At 34.3% G+C, this 22,871-nt stretch overlaps 1 protein-coding gene across 4 annotated transcripts in view; it reads left to right on the top strand.

Moving 5' to 3' along the window:
* Positions 1–22,871, top strand: part of LOC105484676 (protein tyrosine phosphatase receptor type C) — a 123,169-nt gene that overhangs the window by 6,563 nt on the left and 93,735 nt on the right. The gene's annotated exons all lie outside the window — the stretch shown is intronic.

Here is a 22,871-nt window from a genome sequence, read left to right on the forward strand (position 1 = left end):
TAAACCGTTATAAGCCTTTGAATTCTTTTAACTTTGCGTTATTTCAGAGATTTTTCAGGCTTCTCCAGATTCTACAGTCTAAATAGTTTGTAAATCCACAGCCTTCTACTTTGCCAGGGATTTCTTATTGTAAAAATAGCCCGAAGTCTCACCTGCCTTCAATCCTTACTGTGTCCATACCCACCATTATCAGGATAATCTCTGTAAAAGGCAGAACTCACCTTTGTCCATCCCTCTTTCAGTGTCTCCTGTGGGTAGAAAATATACTGAACCCATGATTTGATACCAAGTATGTTTTGGCTCAACTTTTATGAAAATAAATATTTTATTAGAATATACCAACATTTATGAGTTTTCCTCGAAGATAAATTTTGGAGGAAAAAAACTCCATTAGACCAATTTAATTCCCTGATTATTATATATATATTCCCTAGTTAAATCCTTGACAGTTTTTCCATTTTAATTTTAATTTTACTGAACTAATATTTAGCAGCATCACTTTCATTTAATTTTTACATAACTATTAGATTCATGACTCCATTTTACCCATGTCAAATTCTACTGAATATAGCTTATGCTTTTGGGAATTTTCCTTTGTGGTTATTACTTTTCTAAATGCAATTCTTTTCAAACAATACAGATCTAAATTTTCCAAAACCGTTTAAATTCTTCTCTTTGGCCATAAATATTTTATGTGTGTAGTTTGGCTACTGCTAGTTTAGTTTTTTAATTGGTTTTGTGTCTCAATGCTACAAAAATATGATTTATGTAATTTTTCATTTTTGTCAAACAGATTGGGCAGTATTAACCATTCTCAATTTTTTGTTGTGTTGAAATTTCTATGAGTGACATTAATGTGGAGATTGACAGCTCTTTGAGCTAGATTCATTTTGAAATTTTAAGACACTTTGGATTATTTCTTAGCTAGCCAATGGAAACTTTAGAAACACTTTTAAGACTGCTCAGTAGTCTAGAATTATTATGTTTTAATTATCATTCGTTTGTATAATATTCCTCTTATTAGCTTTCACACTTAATACCAACTTCTTATTCATTATTGGAGCAAAAAGTAAAAAGAAGAATCAATGTGATAAATTTAACATCTTCTCAATGTAAAATGGTGTGTGGGGAAAGTGTCAAATCATCCTACATTGGACTTTGTGCATTTAGGAAAAATAAAAGCAATTAGCATTGCACACACATATCTAATTGAATCTCTTCAGATTTATCTAGCTTTATCTGTAACCACTTTGTGACTCTTTTTGTAACTTGCATTTTTCTAAAAATGTGACCTTGTGTGGTCTTCCAGCTGTTGGCCATGCTGTTTTTCCTTCTCTCCACATCCTTTTTTCAATATGGCAAATTATAAATTCTATTCAAAATTTTCTTCAAAGAGCACCTCCTCTGGACAGCCCACACCCCACTTGTATAACCCTTGCTCTTCAGCCCCTTTCACACCTGCATAGGTGTTCTTCTGCTGTGATGATTCTTTGAATAATTCTCTTGGAGTTCTCTTTACTGGGCTCTCTTGCAGCAACTGGTGAGCTCATGTAGGCTATAACTGGGTCTCTGCTTATTTGCCAGTGCCTGCAGGTCCTCAGTACTTGTTTGCTGAAAAAATGAATGAATGGTCTGTCGGCTTAACTAAACTCTGTATGTAGAAGGCACTTAATGATTCTTAAAAACAATTTTGATTCTGTCCTTTTATTGTTATTTATGGGAATTATTTATGGTAAAATTTTCTACATAATAGAAAATTTGGCAAATGCCAAGAAATAGAAGGAAAAAGAAAATTGCTTAGAGCCCTTGCTAACAAATTGTTTTTCTTTCTCTATCTTTTGATCACATGCTGTGTATGAAATTTCATGTTCGATTTTTTTTCCCAAGTAAACTTGATTATTTTAGACAATTTGAAAAATGTAGAAATGAATAAATAGGCAAATAAGAATTTCAGGTTTCCAGTTCTCAAGATCTAAAAACTTTCTGAGTATTTCATTTGACTAGGACAACTAGATCTATTCAGTAATTTATTAACTTATTGGTTCATTTGATAAACAACTATTTTGTGAGTGTTTTCCATGTACTGTGGGCTCAGGATACCATATCCCATGAAAGCTGTATTCTTTTAGTATCAGTGGCTTCTTGGAGATGGTGTTTTAAATCTCCCAAAATCTTCATCAACACCCCAAAACTTTCTCCTCAAAGTAATAATATACTTTGCTACAGATAATTATTGGTGTTATAAATGTTTTATAAGTTATAAGTTTAAAAATCACTATTTTAAGATTATATATAATATATTAAGTAAAACTTATATTCTTACAAGACTACCTCCAGGTCCCTGTTACAACTAGATTTTCTTTGCAGACTTTTAAATTATAGAAGTTCTGGTGCTGCCACTGAGATGCATAGATTATTATTAGATATTCAATAAATAAAGTTGGTAGATTTGAAGAGGTACTAGACAATAGTCCTATTTTGTTTTGGTTTGTTTGTTTTGTAATTTATTCTGAAAATAAAAATGTTTATGTGGAGAGAAAAGGGAAAACGTACAGAAATACATGGCACACAAACAAATTTTTACTTTTTTTTTTTGTAGTCTTTCTAATTTTCCAAGGTCACCAGCTAATAGCAAATGAGAGTTGTAGGGAGTGGGGTGAAGGCTGGGGTCTTAATCGGGGTCTATCTGATTCTAGATAGACCTGATTCTAGATTTTCCGCTCAATCAATCTTCTTAGTGGTCAGTTTAATAATCAGGAATTTAAGACATGACTGCGTGATGATGGGTAAATCACAGCAGGACTGAATGGGAGCTGGTAGTTTCTCAGAGGTTGTTCGTGTGACATATGCGTGTAAGTTCATTCACCTGATTTAGCTGCTTACATGAACCATTGTGTACTGAGCTGCTTCTGTGTCTTTAGCAAGATCAAATTCACATACGATTGCATGACTTTTATAAAAAGCAAAAAGACATCTTTGATTAATTTGTCTTCACCCTGAATGCTGATGTGATGTGTTACAATCATCCTGAAAAGGAGGCTAACAAAGGACAGGACTGAGTCTGTCTTGAGGTGAGTGATATGATGGAAAGAATAGATTTTCCCCCACCTAACTCATTTTTGATATTACATAAAGTGAAAAACATTAAATAATTCACCAAAGTATCTAGATTTTTTTTTTTTTTTTGAAGTGCAAGGGAAGTAACTTGACCTTTGTTAAATACTTTGATCATGGAAAACACATAAGGTTCTCATCTTATTCCAGGAAGTGTAGACACTAGATAATTTTCTTATAGTCATCCAAAAAGCATATTAAATGAACCAGGTAAACCCATCCTACACTTTTGTATTCCAGAGACAAGTTGACTAAACTTTAGGGAGACTAAAACAAAACAAAACATTGTTTGGTTCATGTGATAAATGTGGATTCCAATCAGATGATTTAGGCCTCATATTCTATTTTGACTTCTTAGACTTAGATTTCCAGATAGTCTGGTTTATAAAATAAGATTTTAACTTGTGCTTACTAAACTCCATGTATTTCTACTTTCCAACGACCCATGTTCTTATTTTCTGAATTTACTTATTCATGCTTTAGGTATGATAAAGGTATGCAATGGCTAAGGAAACATAAATGAAGCATAAGACATCAGTTGAGAGTTTTGACTGAAAGGAAGTGGTGATATGAAGGAAACAGATAAACCAAAGAAAAAGGAAAAGGTCAGGGAGCTGATACAAGTAACTTGAAGAAATGTTAATGTAAATGTCAGATTCAGATAATCGCTAATTTTAAAGTACTTTAAAGAAGTCAGTCTTTGAAATCTTGCCTGGATTCCATTCCAATTTCATCATTGGAGACTTACAATGATGAAAAATTGGGGGAAAATTACCTTCCAAAGCCTCAGTTTCCTTGTCTGTAAAATGGAAATAATAACAAGAGATATTAAATGAGATGATTCACTCATTGATTCATCAATTGTTTATAGAGCCCCTGCTGAGATAAAAACTGTTTTAAGTGCTGACACAGTGGTAAATAAAGCAGAAAGTGTACCTACTTTTATGAAACTGACTTTCTAGTAGTGAGAGATAGCAAGAAAACAAACAACAAATTGAGATAACTTCAGTTATATATAAAAGCTGTGAAGAAAATTAAGTAGTGTAATATGGTAGAGACAGGCCTGAGCCGGATTTAGGGGTGAATGCACCTTCAGACAGAGTGATTGGGGAAGAGCTTTATGAAGAAGAGTCATTGAGCTACTTGTTGACTGGCAAGAATATGGGGATCCATGTGAGGGAGACTGGCAGGAGTAAAGGTTCTATGGCAAAACCAAACAAATTGGTGGGTTCAAGGCACAGAAAGGTCAAGCACTTGTAGTATGGTGAGTAAGAACTGAGCAGGTTGTGGTGAAGCTAGAAAGATAAGCAGAAGGCAGATCCCATAGGACCTTGATGGAAATGGAAAGAACTTTAATTTTACCTGAAGTATAAAGGGAAGGGGTCATTTTAAATTCTTAAGTACAGAATATCCTAATATTCTTTCTGTGTTGAAGAGATCACTTTGACTGCTATGAAGAGAATAGATTGGAAGTAAGGCAAAGCCTGGAACCAGTTATAAGGAGACTGAATGGGAGGACAGAGAAAGGGGATGTGATCTGGACCAAATGTTGGCAGCACAGGTAGAAAGAAAGGAAAGATTGACATAAAATTAAGAGAAGTGGCTGCATGGAAAAGACAAAGACATTTTAGAGAATGGCTTTTTTCCCCCCCCCATAAGCACTGGGGAGGGAAAGAGCCAAATTAGGGGGTTGGCAATCCAATGTTATGTTTGGGCTGTTATTGATGTCTGATTTTCATTAGATGGTAGAGATGTCAAGAAATCCATTGGAGATAAGAGGCTGAGGCCCATTCAGTAGGTCTCAACTGGAGACACAAATATAGGAGTCATTGCATTCAGATGGAACTTAAAGCTAAAGGACTGCATGTGACAGTGTAAATAAACATCTAGAGATGAGCAGATGACTGGTTTCTGAGCTTTGGGAAACTTCGTATTTGGAAGAGACACAAGGAGGAGCTAGAAAAAGATAGTGAGAAGAGGTAGCCAGTGAAAAAAAGTGGAATTATACTTTGCTTTGAATGTTGAAAAGGGTTGGCATTGTAGTGAGAATTCAGTAAATTCCACATAAACATCTGAATTTATGTCTCCTCTTGAAAGGTTTATTGTGAACACGCTATTGGTAAATATCTCTATTAACTTTAATATTGTTATAAAAGTAATTATTAAGGAATTTATAATAATATTTGGAAGAATTAAATGTCTTTACCTATATATCCCTTGCTAGCTTAACAATTAGAAAAAGAAAGAGGTACAACTTAACATAATTTGTTTTAATAAAAGCTACAGAATATATTGAGAGACGAATGAATTAGAAATTTAACTGAAAATTTCATGCAAAGGTAATGCTCTGTTGAACCATTTTGTGGCTTATATTTTGTTTTGATACATATTTAAAAATATTGTTTAAGACAATACTTGAACAGATTGAGATTGTGTGTGTGTGTGTGTGTGAATTGGTTAAATAACTGGTTTATTTTAAAATTGAAGTTAAACCTTCCATTTATTTGAGAAATTTAAAAAGTAATTGTCATCAATGTGGCAGTTATTAGGTGGAATCTAATATCATGAAAATTAAACCACACATAAATAGAGATAAATCCTTTTGTCGGTGTATGTATATCTCTGTGTGTAATTTTGATCTCAGGCTTGGCAGGTTTCTTTAAAACATGTTTTTTAGAGCTACTTAATTTTGTACTTACTGGTAGTTGGCTAATAAGAAAAAGTTAGCTAATAAAAAATAGGGCTTACTCTGTGCCAGGCACTTCTGTTAACATTTTATAAATGTTATCTCATTTAACAAGCTCATGTCATTGTATAGTCTAGTTTATACTTGTCTTTAACATAAGCAAATTTGTTAATTTGTGTTTCCTGATATTTATCATAAAATGTACTGGTTGTCATATCCTAAAAGGGAATAGTTCAATTTAATTTTCCTTGTTCTAATTTTAAATACAGTACTAAAGTTGCAAAAGAAGGGGTCAGGAAAGGGAAGTAACACTGAATGTCTCTCATGTGCCTGGCACTCCATATGATGCTTCAATGCACACCAGGCTATTCAGTCTTAGATTTGTTTCTACGTTGTTTCTAGTTCTACAGATTATTCAACGAATGTATAATCCTTGGTCACTAGTCTTAATAGGGAAAACAGAATTATGGTTAAAACAAAAGAGTAAGTAATCAAAATATTATCTATCGATATTTATTTTGTATTATGATATTTTGCTTAAGTTGAAAAATGGGCACATCAGGTGTTTTGGCAGTTTACTGTGATCTCAAGAGTAGTGAGAATGTATTGAAAAAGCTCAGTACAGGAGAAAGCTGTGCAGCTTTCTCTTCCTGTCGCTGCTTAATTTTCATGTAGATATAAAGCTGCAGTTTAAGCACATCTGCTTAATCCTCATTTAAAAGACTAGGAGAGAACTTGAAGGGGAGGGAGAGAGAGGAGGAGAAGGGGGAAGAGATTGAAAGAAATCTCTCCCACTTAATACAAACACTATATTAGTGTGTTAGAAACAGATAAGCGTGCATGTAGGCACTATCATTTGTGAAATCAGAAAGCATAATTTACTCCCAATGCTGTAAAATGTAGTTGTGTGTAAGCAGCAGGGAGATATTAAAATATCTATCTAATAAAAGATAATAAAAGCCTAGCGAACCTAAGTAATCCATTTTCAGATGTTAATCCAATTATGTAAACAAATATTACCTCCCCCCCCTTTTTTTTTGGTCATTATTTCAAGGATAAAGTGTGAATGAAAGAAATAGCATTCCATCTAGGTAAAAGAGGAATCAGCGTCATTGAAATGTGAATAGCTGTGATTCCTCCTTGCTGAATGGTAACTCTGAACAGAGGGAACCTGGGAATCCATCTAGAGGCTCAAGGAATAAGAGGTTCTCACCTAGAGGAAGACGAAAAATACTTTCAGGGTGACCCATGAGGGAAAATCACCAAAGCCTTTGAAATAAAATATTTTCCCTTTTCTAAGAATAAAAGGTGGTGTTATGTCAAGGGCAGCTCGATGGTGTGGATGAAAGAACTATTGGGAATGGCTACTGAGAGATCAAAGGCAAGTGGAACCTCAAAATTCTGGAAGTAGAACAAGTCAGATACAATATAAGAAGTACTTCAAAGACAAGAAAATAAGAATAATAAAAATACCTTTAGTTGTCGAATGTAAAATTTGTGCCAGTTTTATCACATTCTATTTTTCAGGAACACTGTAAAGGGTACTTTCTATTATCAATTTAACTGTACGTATCTTCCCATCTATCTTAATTAGTCAATTTTCAAGAACAAATGTGTTATGCTCAAAGCATCAAAGGACTTTTTTGTTAGCCTTAATAAAATGCATTCTCTTAAACTAAATTTTAATTTAGTTTACGTGTCTATAAGGTGGTTATAGAAAATGAATGTAAAATCACTTCATTAAGTGTAAAATATTTGAGGAATTGTTATACTGTTTAAGAATTTGGAAAACTATAAAGGAGTATAGAAACTATGATTAGTTTCTCATTTGGTTTTTCACTTTAAGAATTAAAATAAAAGTTGAAATCTTGATTTAAAAAATAAGAAATGATTCACAAATTATTTTACAAATTGAAATACTGAAATATAGAATGTTCAACCACTGTCAACATGAACTCCTATTTTGTAATTATTCTATAAACATCTATATTTGCTAAAGAGCAACAGACCAAGGAAAAGAAAAAATAATCAATACCATCCATAGAGCCATGGTTCTGTGGAATCTTTGCTCCAGTTTAAGTTTTGTCAGTGTCTGAAAGAAAATATTTCCCATGGATCTATCTTTTTGCTAAAGAGTATTCTTTACATTTTAAAACATATTAATATTTACATAAAGGTGCTTGTGGAAAAGGAAATCGTGTGCCTTTTATTTTAATTCATCCATTATTCTATTCCACATGTAAAGTAGAAAAATACTACTTTAAGACGAAAGTAAAGCATTATTTATTTAAACATCTATTTTGTCCACGAATTTTATCAGAGGTAACACTTCTTAATGTTATTCAGTGCCATAACTTGCCTTTTTTCTAGGCCTCCATTTTATGAACTGAACATCTGGATTTGATGGGCAAGAAAACATTTCCTTCCGCTGGGTTTTCTAATAACTCCCTCTTACAGATACGCATGCTTCATGTTTGTTAATAAAATTGACATGATTTTAATATCTGGTATTTTACCACACAGTGAATTATGGAATTTTCAGTGGCCTTATGTAATTAAATGTGTTTTAAAATCCTTACAAAAAATATTAAGAGCAACTCTAAAATGTATTAGAGCCACAGATGTTTTCCTTTATAGTGTTAATTGATTTAAGGTCCATCAAAATGCTGTTAAAATGTCTAGAGGTTAACAATAACAATGGCACATGGGTCAGATTAAAATTCTTTTTGAGTAAAATAAATAAATAAATGATAGCTTATTTTCCTCTGATTAAAAAGAATTAACTAGTGGATTGAAAGAACAATGCAATAGCTAAGATTTCATTCCCTCACTTTATAATGAAAGGAGAGTAGGGATTATATGGTACACCAAAAATTTATATACACAGATTACAAGTACTAGTTTTTTTAGTGAAGAAAAGACAACTATACATTTTCTCTTTTTATCTGTTGTCCTATTTTACAGTTATAGCAATTAATCTGCCAGACTCTTTAATCAATAAAATATAGTGTGTAACAACCAAATTTGGCCTCTCCCTCCCCTTAAATACATTTCCACAGCTCCTTGCTCCATTTTAAACCTGCTGTCCTTTATAAGAGAATAACATACTTTGTAATTTGAGAAAATCATGCAAAGGAAAGTTTCTCAAAATTCACATTAATATGTAATAATAGTAATAAATATGTATAACAATAGTATCTTAGAGAGTAGAATTTTACAATATTTTATAGAAAAGATGAATATTAAAATGAAAATTTAAACACATCAGTTTTTTCATGTTAAAATTACTAAGAATGAACTACAGATTCATGAACACTTAGGGCAACTTTTATCTCAGGAAATACATCAGTGGACTGAAAATGTGAAATCAATTCAATTAAATCAGTAACAACACTTTGCTGTTTATGTGGCTATTTTTTCTTCTGTTTTTATTGTCTTAGATTGCATGGATACAATCAAAATAAGTTAATTTGTATACAAGATATAAAAGGACCAGAGAATGTGTCTTCCACTAAATAATAACAAATAAGAATACCTTTTATTTTTTGATGTTCTTTACTATTTACTGAGAGCCAAGTATTGTTCAAGTTGCTGGTTGATTTTTTTTTTTAATTAGCTGACATATTTCCTGCTTTTATTTGAGTTAGAATTCCTGCACAAAACATTTTAAAAAGAGAAAACATTGAAACAAAGAGAATAGGAATTTGGAAATTTGGAGACTACTATAATGTAAAGTAGCATTATTTGTACAACAAGTAATTTTAAAGAAGCAAGAGATCTTAGAAATAATCTATTTCAACCCATCTATTTTACAAATGAGAAAATTGAAAGTCATAGATATTTAGTGACTTGTCCTTTGTTACACCAAAAATGAGGGAACTTGGTCTAGAATTCCTCCAGTATATTATGAGGTATTTGTCCTTTGGCCTGATACAATGAAATGAATATTGGATTAGGCATTTATGGACAAGTTTTGAATCCTAACTCTATTACTAATTCCTCTTCACTAGACTGAGATTCTGGTATGTGGTATTCAATAAGTCACTTGACTTTTTTAAGCCTTGGTTTCTTTTTCAGTGAGATTTACAGCTTAGACTAGTTTCTGAATCTTGGCCCTGTGGACAATCTAGTTGGAGAATTGAGATGACCTGGGCATTGTTGGATGATTAGCAACACTCCTGCCTCTGCAAACTAGACACAGCAGCACATTTACCCAATCTACTCTGACTGTGACAACCACAAATGTCTCCAGGCATTACCAAACGTCAACTGAGGGCAAAATTGACTACCCTCGCCAACTTAACTGCAAACTACAAACTTCATTGAAATAATTTCTTTATGGCTCCCAGCAGTAACATTGTGCTATTCTAGACCAGTTGGTTAAACTACCAGATGCTTCATCAGAAAGCACCCACTAAGCATTACTCACCATGAAGTTTGTTGGGTACTCTATACAATGAGCAAAGGAGATATCATACAATTTTAAAAAAACTTAAAATATTCACAGGTGAGAATTTTGTAGTAACAATTAAGTATTAAGTATTAGAAAAATTTAAAAAGTTTTAACAAAATGATATAAAAATATATTCACTATAAGTAGGATGTAATTTTTGTCCTGTGAGAGTTATCCATGTATTTACGAATCGTACTTACCAGAGATTACAACAATTTGGTCATTATTTCAAAGATTAACAGGGACTCGTTTCCAATCATAGATGTTCATTATACTAATCTAAGACATTTGCAACTGTGTAAGGCAGTGATTTCTAGTAAGAATTGCTAGAACAAACATTAAGCATTTCATAGTGAAAAGAGTCACAGGTATATTTTCATCCTTTGCATATAGAAGAAATAGCAATCTATTATCCTCAGTTTTTGACTTAAAAGGTGTTGTTGCTTCCCTTTTATTCCCTCCCCTACTCAGTTTTTTACCCATGGATCCAAATACCTACGAGGGTCTAATACAGGGATAGCTCATTGTGCATGAACTATGAAGGTAAAATGGAAGCTTGCCTGGCAATCAGTGCCAGACCAGAGAGCTAGTCTGATGAATTCTGCTACACATCACAGGGCTACTACCCTTTTTTTTTTTTTTTTTGTCATATATTACTGCAAGTTCCCTGAGGAAGTTTACTGATCTGTGGTTTTACGAGAAATGCACGTCATGGAGGTGGCGTGGGGGAGTAGGTGAACAAGGAAAGTTTAGTTGCTATAAAATGGGAGCTGAGAGCTCAAGCAGTTTGGTTATGTTCTGCCAGATGGAGATAAAACTGTGGCAGCCACATCCTGTGACTAGAAATTGTTTAAGTAGGCAGACCTGTTGGAGGACAGGTCATTAGGCAAGGAGATTAAATTAGAGTAGGAAAAAAAATCAGTTTTGTTTAAAACGAAATATCTACTTGTGTTAATAGAACATTCTAACTCCACTATAGGATGGAATCAAGAGGTTCTTTTTAATACGTATAGTATACCTATCTATATATATACACACACACTATATGTATTCTTATGTAGATTAAATATTTTGATTTACCTTTTTCTAGTAAAGCAAAGTTCGTTCTGAAATCTAAAATATTCACTTACTGGAGCAGGAAAACTTAGCTGTGCATTTATGCTAATCACATTGTAGATAATTAATCTTTAAGAAAGTAGATTTTTCTGTTTACTAGTTGATAGAGTGTTAATGGCAAGGACTTTTTCTGTTATTTAATATTATCATCAGATTACTGGTGCTTTCCATTTTATTCCTTTAAAAAAATCTAACTTTTGTAAGCCACACTATTTTCTGTTTTTATTGGATTCATACAATGAAGATTTTATTTCTCTCTAAGCTAAGATAAAGGATGTCAAGAATAAACCATTTTCTCCTTTTAAATAAAAATACATTCACTATAGATATTCATTTGAAACCTCAAGCATACCTGAATTAAGTATACTCAGTTTTATGAGTGAAAAATCAATTACTATTTAAAACAAAACAAAACGAAACAATGTTCAGTATTTTCATTTTACCTCTCTTGCTGCTTTTGGGCTCTGACTGGGTCCGGAAGCAGAAGTTGCAAACTATTATGAGAAAACTTTTGCTCTTTTTTTTTTTTTTTTTAATCTCCACCCAAATGGAAATACCAGAAGTCCGCAAGCCCATTCTTGCTAAATATTCACCTCAGGATTGTATTTCTACTGCAGGTCTTCTGTGACGTTTTACAGCTGGCCTCTTTCCATTCGAGTTGCTGCCCATCTTTGAGTGTCTCTGCTTTACTCCAGAATGAACTCAAAAACTTTTTTTTTTTTAGGTTTATTGTTGACATTGACTTTCTTCATAGCCCATTGTGGCATCTCTTCCATAGACAAAAATAGTATAATTATGATTCAATACTCGGTGAATGTGTGTTAAACTAAACTGTGCCCAAGCTCTGTGCAACAGTACAGGTTTTTCACCTTTCCAGGGAAGAGGTGGGGAGCACATACAGATTTCAGCCATCCTACATGCCCACAGGGACGTCTTTCTGGTCTGTCTCATTGGAATACCCTTCCTTATTTGCTTTTTGGTTTCTTTCTGCTTTAAGCACCTTTCAGAGAGAAAGAGATGTTTTCCTTTGCCTTTGTATAGGCAGAGCCTAACGTTACAGAGTAGCCTTTAAATACATATTTGTTGAATTAATAATGACACACATGAATTGATGAGGCTCTATAACTCTATGAGATAATCTGGTATCATGGGAATATTTTAGCATGTTTTGTTTAGACAGACGGATACTATGACTGATAATCTGATAGTAAAAATGACAAAATATTGAGCTTGGGTATTATATTATTATGTTGCTTTCTTATACAAGGAGGGAACAAAATAAAGCAATGTGGACTGTAATTTGCTCCTGAAAGAAACGCAATGTATACATACCTCCTTAAGACAGAATGATAAGGATAACCTAGAATGTTTATCATGATTTATCAATCTCTCCTATATAAGAAAAATATTTCTTGTCATGAAGTGGTAACTTTGGTGAAGTCTTTTGCTTGCTCTTTTACAGACTAATGTAACAAGTTTTCTATGCCTGCTCTGTCCTTTCCTCTCCTCTCACCCCTAAAAAGTGGTTAAAAGTTTGGCATTTGTTACCCAGAGTACTAAATATAACACATATGTGGCAAGATTTGATGGAATTGTACTTCTGCTCTTATTATGTTCTTTTCTGGAAAATTATGACAATTTGTGTCCCCTTAGAGAGTGTAGCACAGTCTTCTGGTTGCTCATGATAATCAGAAAAAAAAAAAATCCAGCTATCCCTTCCTTTTAGAGTAAAAATCTTTAGAAGAAAGAGTATTTTCATCAAATCGTTTGAGAATGTTAAATTGAATAAGTGATACGGTACTACCCTACAGACATGCGCAGGAAGTATCTGCATTTCTGTGGCATTCTGCCTTTGCAGTACTAAGGAAAAGCATTTTCTTTCCAGAGAAGATTTTTCAATGTCATATTTTACAAATATCTTAATGATGAATTTGAAGTTGAGAACCAACTTATTTCAAGTAAAATTAAAATTTCGAGAGATAAGAGAATATACTTTTTTTAAGGTTAGAACTCAGAGGCCATTATGACAATTAATGGGCCAGTGGAGATACCTGATCTCTAAGAAGGAGACACCAGCTTCTTCATGTTTTGATTTCTGCCTTGTTCTCTTGTCTGTTGCCACTAGACACATACTATTTTATAGTAATTATTGGCATCTTTTGTAGAAAAGGCAGCTGTGTTTTCTACAAATATTTCACAAATGTTAGTATTGCTCTATGCCAGGGAACAGAAGACAAATTGGTGGAAAAGACGCATGTGACCCCGCCCCAGGTGGGATTTCTTGTGTAGGCCCCATGCAGTGGAGGTGCTCCACTACGGAGGGACAGAGGGTGGAGTGCTCATTTTGAGGACACAATAGTTCGGACTGTCTGAGGAAATCAACTGTGTGTGTTTAATGATCAACATGGCTTTGAAGAATATTTTCTTCTTTTTTTTTTTTTTGTTGCCCAGGCTGGATTTCAATGCCATGATCTCAGTTCACTGCAACCTATGCCTCCCAGGTTCAAGCGATTCTCCTGCCTCAGACTCCCGAGTAGCTGGGATTACAGGCATGCACCACCATGCCTTGCTAATTTTGTATGTTTAGTACAGACGAGGATTCTCTTTGTTGGTCAGGCTGGTCTCGAACTCCCGACCTCAGGACCTCAGGTGATCCGCCCACCTTGGCCTCCCAAAGTGTTGGGATTACAGGCATGAGCCACTGTTCCTGGCCAAGAATATTTTTCTTAATTTTTCTGTAAAACTAGATTTTTTAGTTTTCAAAGAAGGATATTTTGGTAGTTTTTCTTTAAAATGCATATCATTATACAGAAATCATTGTCAATATATATATGTATATATATATTTATATACATATATATTTGTCCATCTCTCTCTATATATATATATCTATATATAGATATAGATATATAGATATATATATTCGATCTTTTTTTAAGATAATGTCCTAGGCCTGGAATTCCTGTGATAAAACATGAAAACATTTTCAGTCTCTTCATAGATATTGACAAATGGCTTTCAGAAAAGTTGTTTTCTCTATTCCCTTCCTAGCATTGTATGAGTTTCCTTTCACATACTTTTGTCAGAGTTTAATTTTATCATTTTCAAATGTGTTTTTATAAAAACTGATATTTCTTCAATTTATCATTTTGTGATTAATTTTTTACTGTGTTTAGGGTTTTATCATATGCTTATTTACATTTCCTTTGTGAATTGTGTTCCTGTGATTTGCACAATTATCTTTTGTGCAGCTGTGTTTAAATTTTGAATATAAAGTTATATGAAAGAGGAAAATATGTAATTTACATACACACAAATATATGTGTGTGTATATATGTGTGTGTATGTGTGTGTGTATGTGTGTGGTGTGTGTTTGCGAGTATTTTGTGTTGAAATAAATGGTAGAACCAGGACAACAGGTAGAGGTTATGAGGTTGTCATCTGTGACACAGTTTAGAGGGCAAACCATGTGTGCATCTATCATACCTTTTGAAAGAATCTTTTTTTTATTATTATTATACTTTAAGTTCTAGGGTACATGTGCATAACGTGCAGGTTTGTTACATATGTATACTTGTGCCATGTTGGTGTGCTGCACCCATCAACTCGTCAGCACCCATCAACTCGTCATTTACATCAGGTATAACTCCCAATGCAATCCCTCCCCCCTCCCCACTCCCCGTGATAGGCCCCGATGTGTGATGTTCCCCTTCCCGAGTCCAAGTGATCTCATTGTTCAGTTCCCACCTATGAGTGAGAACATGCGGTGTTTGGTTTTCTGTTCTTGTGATAGTTTGCTAAGAATGATGGTTTCCAGCTGCATCCATGTCCCTACAAAGGACACAAACTCATCCTTTTTGATGGCTGCATAGTATTCCATGGTGTATATGTGCCACATTTTCTTAATCCAATCTGTCACTGATGGACATTTGGGTTGATTCCAAGTCTTTGCTATTGTGAATAGTGCCGCAATAAACAATAAACGTGTGCATGTGTCTTTATAGCAGCATGATTTATAATCCTTTGGGTGTATACCCAGTAATGGGATGGCTGGGTTATATGGTACACCTAGTTCTAGATCCTTGAGGAATCGCCATACTGTTTTCCATAATGGTTCAACTAGTTTACAATCCCACCAACAGTGTACAAGTGTTCCTATTTCTCCACATCCTCTCCAGCACCTGTTGTTTCCTGACTTTTTAATGATTGCCATTCTAACTGGTGTGAGATGGTATCTCATTGTGGTTTTGATTTGCATTTCTCTGATGGCCAGTGATGATGAGCATTTTTTCATGTGTCTGTTGGCTGTATGAATGTCTTCTTTTGAGAAATGTCTGTTCATATCCTTTGCCCACTTTTTGATGGGGTTGTTTGTTTTTTTCTTGTAAATTTGTTTGAGTTCTTTGTAGATTCTGGATATTAGCCCTTTGTCAGATGAGTAGATTGCAAAAATTTTCTCCTATTCTGTAGGTTGCCTGTTCACTCTGATGGTGGTTTCTTTTGCTGTGCAGAAGCTCTTTAGTTTAATGAGATCCCATTTGTCAATTTTGGCTTTTGCTGCCGTTGCTTTTGGTGTTTGAGACATGAAGTCTTTGCCCATGCCTATGTCCTGAATGGTACTACCTAGGTTTTCCTCTAGGGTTTTTATGGTATTAGGTCTAACATTTAAGTCTCTAATCCATCTTGAATTAATTTTCACTATTAGTTTCTGGATATTCAGAGAAGACCTGTGAGGCCAACATGGATTCCAGTTTCCGTCCTCCTGAGAAGACGTCCCGTTATGAAATCTAAGTAATTGACAGCAAGCCCTTGAGCCTTATCATCTTCATTAGAGAATCTACCACCAGTACAATGATTCAAAATGCATTATATTCTTGCACTGGGGTTCTTCACTTTTTGCTTCACCCCCAAACTAACCACATGCCTAGCTGCTAACTTTCACACCAGGCTTATGAGAACAGTATTTTCAGTAAGCTCTCTTTTTCAATTCCTTTCCCAATGGAGCGGCAGAATCTGAGTTGAAAGAAGCCTTAGAGGTGACTAGGAGTAACGTATATATATCCCTCTTACCACACACACTCACTGAATATTTTCTGAAGACTGTATTAAGAAAAAAAAGAAAAGCCTAATTTAGTGCTGAACTGCTCAAATATTTTGTGATTTCAAAATCTTTCGACATTATTATCGAAGCCAATGGTTCTCATGCCTTTTAGTCTCTGGACTCATTTTTAAACATTCTTAAACGTAAACTCAATTTTTAGCTATAATTGTGGAATATAAAGAGCTTTTGCCTACGTGATTCTTAAACGTAAACTCAATTTTTAGCTATAATTGTGGAATATAAAGAGCTTTTGTCTATGTGAGTTATGTATATTTATTGTAAAATGAACTAGACAGAATTTAAAAATATTTAGTTATTTAATAGTAGTAATAAATAAATATATTAATATAAATAGCACATATTGCATGAAAAACAACCAGATATTACAAAACAAAGATTTAATAAGAATAGTGTCACTTTTTTGCATTTTAATAAATCTTTAAAATGTCTGTCTGAATAACAGATAGCTGGATTCTCATATATGCTTTTATATTCTCTATCTGTTGTAATATTATATACCATATAGTTTCTGGAAACACTAATTTTCTACTAATGAGAGAAAGAGAGAAAAATAAAAATAACTTCTTAGTACTATTAGGTAAATAATCATACTTATAACACTTAATTAGTATTATTTTGACCTTGAAGAACCTTTAAAAGGTTCTTGGGGACTAGCTTGAGCCTCCAGAAAACACTGAGAACAACTGATAAGCCAATGAGATAAAATTCTTATCCTTACAGGAGTATGGAATAGGACCATACCTCTTTCTTATAATAATACTTCAAGTATTTGAATGTATTTATTGTATTTTCATCTATACTATTTCTTCTTAGGACAAAATAAACTTCTTTAAGTTTCCATATTTGACACATTATCTTGCTCCCCTCCCCACTATCTACCTCCGGTTAACCTCATTTGAATACTCTTGGTTTTCAATTTCATTTATAATGTGTGATATTACTGGACTGGACACAGGGACCTGGTACCTTGAATGAACAAAGACTTGTCTTCCAAAAGACGGTGATTAAGAAGCCACCACGTCCAACCGGTCAACCAGTTTTTATATTGCACAAATCAGCAATCTCAGAGTCAACCTAACCAGATTTAGAAAACGCACTTCCATGATGTGTTGGCTATTTTATTAATAGTAATATCAATAAAAATAATCATGAAGACAACTGATAATATTCAGGACTTCATATGTGCTAGGTGCTATGTTTAATGCATACATTTATTCACTCATCTAATTCTTACAATAATTTTATGATGTATATGTATTTCTTATTCCTATTTTATAGATAAAGAATCTGAGGCATGGAAAATGTAGGCAATTTATTTGAGATTACAGAGCTAATAAAAGGCAGAGCCAAGGTTTGATCTGAACAATTTGATTCTAGGATCATTTTGGCTGGGAATTTTCTGAGAGCTGTGTGTGTGTGTGTGTGTGTGCGCGCACTTGTGCGTGTGTGTGTATGTGTATAACCATGAGACCATATTAGTATATACATAAATGTCAATATATATTTTAAACTAGAATGTCTTAATAGAGTGGCTTATATGATAGAAATAAGAGAAATAGAAGAGGATTGAAAGGGTGAAAAAAGGGAAAAGTAATTAGGAATTGTGAAAAACCTAAAATGTAGTTCTCTCCGTATTCTGGATACTCCTGCCTTTTTTTTATTTTTATTTTTATTTATTTTTATTTTTATTTTTTTTCACTTTCCACACATTGACCAGTATTCCTTTCTCCTTTCCTAAAATAGTTTTACAGATACTATAGATAACCTTAGCTATTTGACAGTTATGTTTCTGTTCTTTTAACATGTCTGCTTCTATAACTGTCACACTTAAATGTTTTCATAGGAATCATGAAAACTATAGTTTTTCCTTCAATATAAGGATCTCTTATCACGCTTTCATTCTGAACTGACTATTCCCTCTCTGCAGTTGATGTAACTGTGCCATATGACCATTGTACACATGTGGGAGGGAGGAGCTGAATAATGCCTGACCCCTGGCCAGAGCAAGAGCTACTGGCCAAAGGGGAGATGGAGCATCTGTGTTGTACTTCCCATGTCTCTTCAGCTAGGAAATGCAATAGATTTCAACGAGTCTATGACTACCTACTGATGAGTAAAGACAATCTCCCAGCACAATTGCACTGCAGGCAAGACTGAACTTATGACTACTTCTTCTGTGTAATTTTAAATTTCTTAGACCTGAACCCTGCTGAGTACACCTGCTTCCCTCTATTCCTTGCTGAATTTCATTCTTTTCGTGCATTAATGGAGCCAAACCAAGCTGGTAGTGGTAACAATTGGAATAATAATGGTCTTTAACTTTTTATCTTTTGAAAAATAGAATTCTTAGGAGCACTTTTAGCTGTAAGATTCCTTCATCCAATTAAATAAGCTTTAAACTGGAAATAGAAGGAAGCAATCTTGAGCCTGAATACGTTGAGGTACTGGCAAGCTTCTGGAGGTAGTTGAAGAAGACTTCAGTTAGAAGCTTGGTCAAATGGACAAAGTCCTGACCTGGGCATTGGAGACCTGTAGCCACCCTCTGAATCCACAGCTGACTTAGTGGCCTTGATATATAATATTGACTGCAAGGTAGTTTTGTGATGGTTAAGATTGCAGACTTTAATAACTAGATTTATTGGATTTAAATCCCAACTCTGCCACTTATTACATTTCTCTGGAAAGAGTGATAAACCTCTTTGTGCATCAGTTTCCTCATCTTTAAGTGAAAATAATTTGAGTGCATACCTCACAGGTACTAAAGAATAAATGATTGGAAAATAAAAATTACTGAATATATGTTAGTAATTATTATTTTCATTCTTATGCTATTATTATTTTTATTATTAATGTATGACATCATGTTACCTGCCTAACAACAGAGTATGGAGACAAAAGCAAAATATTTTTTCTATATTAATAGTCATAATAAACACTACTAATGTTTCCAGAACTATCCTTTTTTTTAACCCTACATGCCTTTAGTTCATGGAAGGAAAAGTATGTTAAAGATGCTCTAGGGGCGATGAGAATGATAAATATTACTATTTAAGATAATGTTTGCTATAACTTTTCTATATCAATTAAGTGTATATGTTCTCAGAAAATTGGTTTTTTAATAATTAAGAACAGTGTGGGTTTTTATTCTGTTTCCGGAAGGCAGTGTCTGTGGCTGTGAGAAAAAAGGAACAGACCGTCTTCCCACATTTGAGAGGGAACGGTACAAAAATTGGAAAATATTTGTTTTAAATAGCTTTTGGATGTGAATTTTGTCATAACTGCAAAATGTATTGGCCTCAAAATATATTATTTGGGTAGCAAGAAGAGACTTAAAGATGCTATGTGGGAGAAAAACTAAGTCCCTACTATCTGTGTGAGAGCACATCTCAGAGGACATGATGTGATCCCATAAGTCTGTAACAATCTTATTGTGCCCCAGTGCAGACACTCCTTCCTACTTCCATGTAGAACACAGAACTGTTTTTTAAAATTCTTTCTCAACCATCATTTCTAATAGTCATGTTACTCGATGACAAAATCAGATACAGTGGCCTTTAATACGATATAGTGAATGCTTTTTGAAAATTTGGACAACTCTAACCCAGATGTACCAGAAACTGCTCTCCTCTTCATCTCAGATGTCTACTTCCTCTTCAGAGCTGTGTGTGTGAAGCTCTAGAATAGGCTGTTTTGGAAGAATACAAAATCTCCTCTCCGAGGTCACTTATAATCCTGATAGTTGCTAGATTTGAAATCAAGTATTTATTCTCCCCATGCCCTAAGCCTCTCCCTTATGTCCACATAGGCTCTAGCATTGGAAGAAATATTTTAAGAGCTCTTTCTTTTTGACTTTGTGATACTCCCATATTAAAAAATGGCTTATGACCGGAAGAGGACCAAAATGCTATATTTTTTCCCTTAAAGCTAATGTTCTGGGGGACTATCATGAAAAATCCAGGTATCTTAATCTGGAGAGTTACCCTTTGGATCTGAATGGGATTGGAGCCAGTACAAGGGGTGGGGGGTGTTTTTGGAACATCCCTGCAGCCTTTTAAAGCAATTTAATACATGAGTGAAGTATCATATTTTTAAAAAGATATTTTAATTTTTATTATAATTTTGATGAATGCATTTTCGTCAAAGTTGTCACAGTCAAGAAGTCATTACTGGGACCCTGAGGGTAAGGCAGGAGCCAAGTGAGAACAGGCAGATGTCAAAGGTCGTGAAAAACCAGAACAGCCAGGTCCCCCAGGCATACAGAGAGATGTTTTGCAATGGCAGGTCTCTGTGGTTGTCTGGCCCAGACTTCCACCTTGAGGTAATTGGGGTAACTATAATGATATTTTCATCCTGATCTCTTCGTGCAGTTATGTGTTTCCAAGAACAGATAAACTATGAACTTAGTACAAGTGTCTCCTTTCCTTGGATTCTCACCATCTGGGTGGTAAACATGACAGAAATATTCAAGTATGTTCAGTGTGGTGCATGGTAACAAACGCTATAGCACAGACTAGGGAGCATGTCTGGCAATGTGTTGGCAAATAATTACATTGGCACATTCAGGATAAAATGAGAATTTGGAAAAATAGAATATGATTCTCTTCCCAGTCCTAGAAAGACAACCCAAGTGTATGTACTGTTTATATTATGTTATTAGTATATCTTTACCTGCAAAGGGCAGGTCATTATCATTCAATATGCTCAAATACTCACATTTAAAGATGTAGGCACTTTGAGAGCCAAGACGGGGGAATCACTTGAGCCTAAGAGTTCAAGACTGGACAGGGTAACATGACAAATCCCATCTCTACAAAAAATACAAAAATTAGCTGGGTGTGGTACCTGTGGTCCCAGCTACTTGGGAGGCTGAGGTGAAAAAATTGTTTGAGTCGAGGAAATGGAGGCTGCAGTGAGCCATGGTCACACCACTGCACTCCAGCACTCTAACCTGGGCAACAGAGCAAGATCCTGTTTAAAAAAAAAAAAAAAAAAAAAAAAAAGGTGTGTAGGGAGCATTGCGGACATCTGTTCATAGAGGGTTAAACAACAGAATTAGACAACCATGTGTATGTCTGGAATCATGTGTTTTTTCCACACATGTAGGAAGGAGAAGGTCGGAACAATGTAAAGATTCTTTTAGTGATCATAGTGGCTCCAAAGCAGATGCTTTGGTATATGTAATACTCATCTATCTTATAAAGAAAATAAGGGAATAATAAAAGCATTTGCTAACCATGTCTAGATACTATAGTAAATGTAAAAATAAAGAGTCTGTTAATCTATTAACTGAGCTTAATATATGATGTGATATAACAGCAGCCTTCAAATATGCAGAGGGCTATAACAGAGATCATGATGAACAGATTTTCATTCTGGCTTAGAAAGACTAGACACAGAAATTAAAGGCATAAATTACTCTATAAGCAAAACAATCTTAACATAACACTCCTTTCAAGGTAGACTATGAATATTTCCACCAATAATATATTTATTAAAATAGATTCATTTTCATTTGTCTTTTTAAGTTAAACATAATTTGCTTAAATGAGGATGAGTATAAGATAACTCACTCATGACCTTGTAGATCACTGAATCAGCCAGCTTTGTATTCAGCTATCAAACAAAATAAAATGTGATCACTAGTGGTTCAAATACATTGGAGTTCTACAACTAAAGATCTAAAGGAATGAAATCCATGACTAGTACAGAAACATAATAATGCTCTAAGCAACTTACGATATTTTGATGTTTCTTTTCTGACACCCCATTCGATAGGCTTTTGTCCTCATGCTCAGCATCTCCTATCTCATTTGGGATGCTATACATCCACACCTTTCATCCACATTCCAGCAAAAAGAAAGGGAGGGCAAAGTGGTAATATATTTTTCCTAGTGAGATTTTGCCTCTTTATTCAGGGATGGAAACCTTCCCCAGAAGCTTTTGTCTACACTTATTGGCCAGAAATGTAACATATAACCACTCATTGCTGTCAGAGGTGGGAAGGGGTCCCTGAGAAAGAAATTATTCTTGTTTTCCAGCCTCTATTGTAGCATTTAACAAGGAAGAATGGGATTATGAATAGCTTTGGAATGTTTATCATGTCTTCTAGTTGCCGTAGCTGATAGTCATTTTATATGATTGAATCTATATTAGGCCTTTTATCTGACAAGTTTCCCAATGTACAAAGACTGAAAAAAATAGGCAACCTGCCTCAGACGGGAATAAAGAATGTCAACTGGTCTGGCCAAGTGAGTTAGGAAAGCTAGGATTTAGCCTTGGGTGCATTATTGATGGACAATAAAGGAGTAGATGGCACTCATCCATTCATTCAGTCATTCTTACTGTGCTATGGAATACTTGCTAACTGCAAAGCACAGAGC

Source organism: Macaca nemestrina, chromosome 1 (assembly GCF_043159975.1).
Source record: "Macaca nemestrina isolate mMacNem1 chromosome 1, mMacNem.hap1, whole genome shotgun sequence".
NCBI lineage: Eukaryota > Metazoa > Chordata > Mammalia > Primates > Cercopithecidae > Macaca > Macaca nemestrina.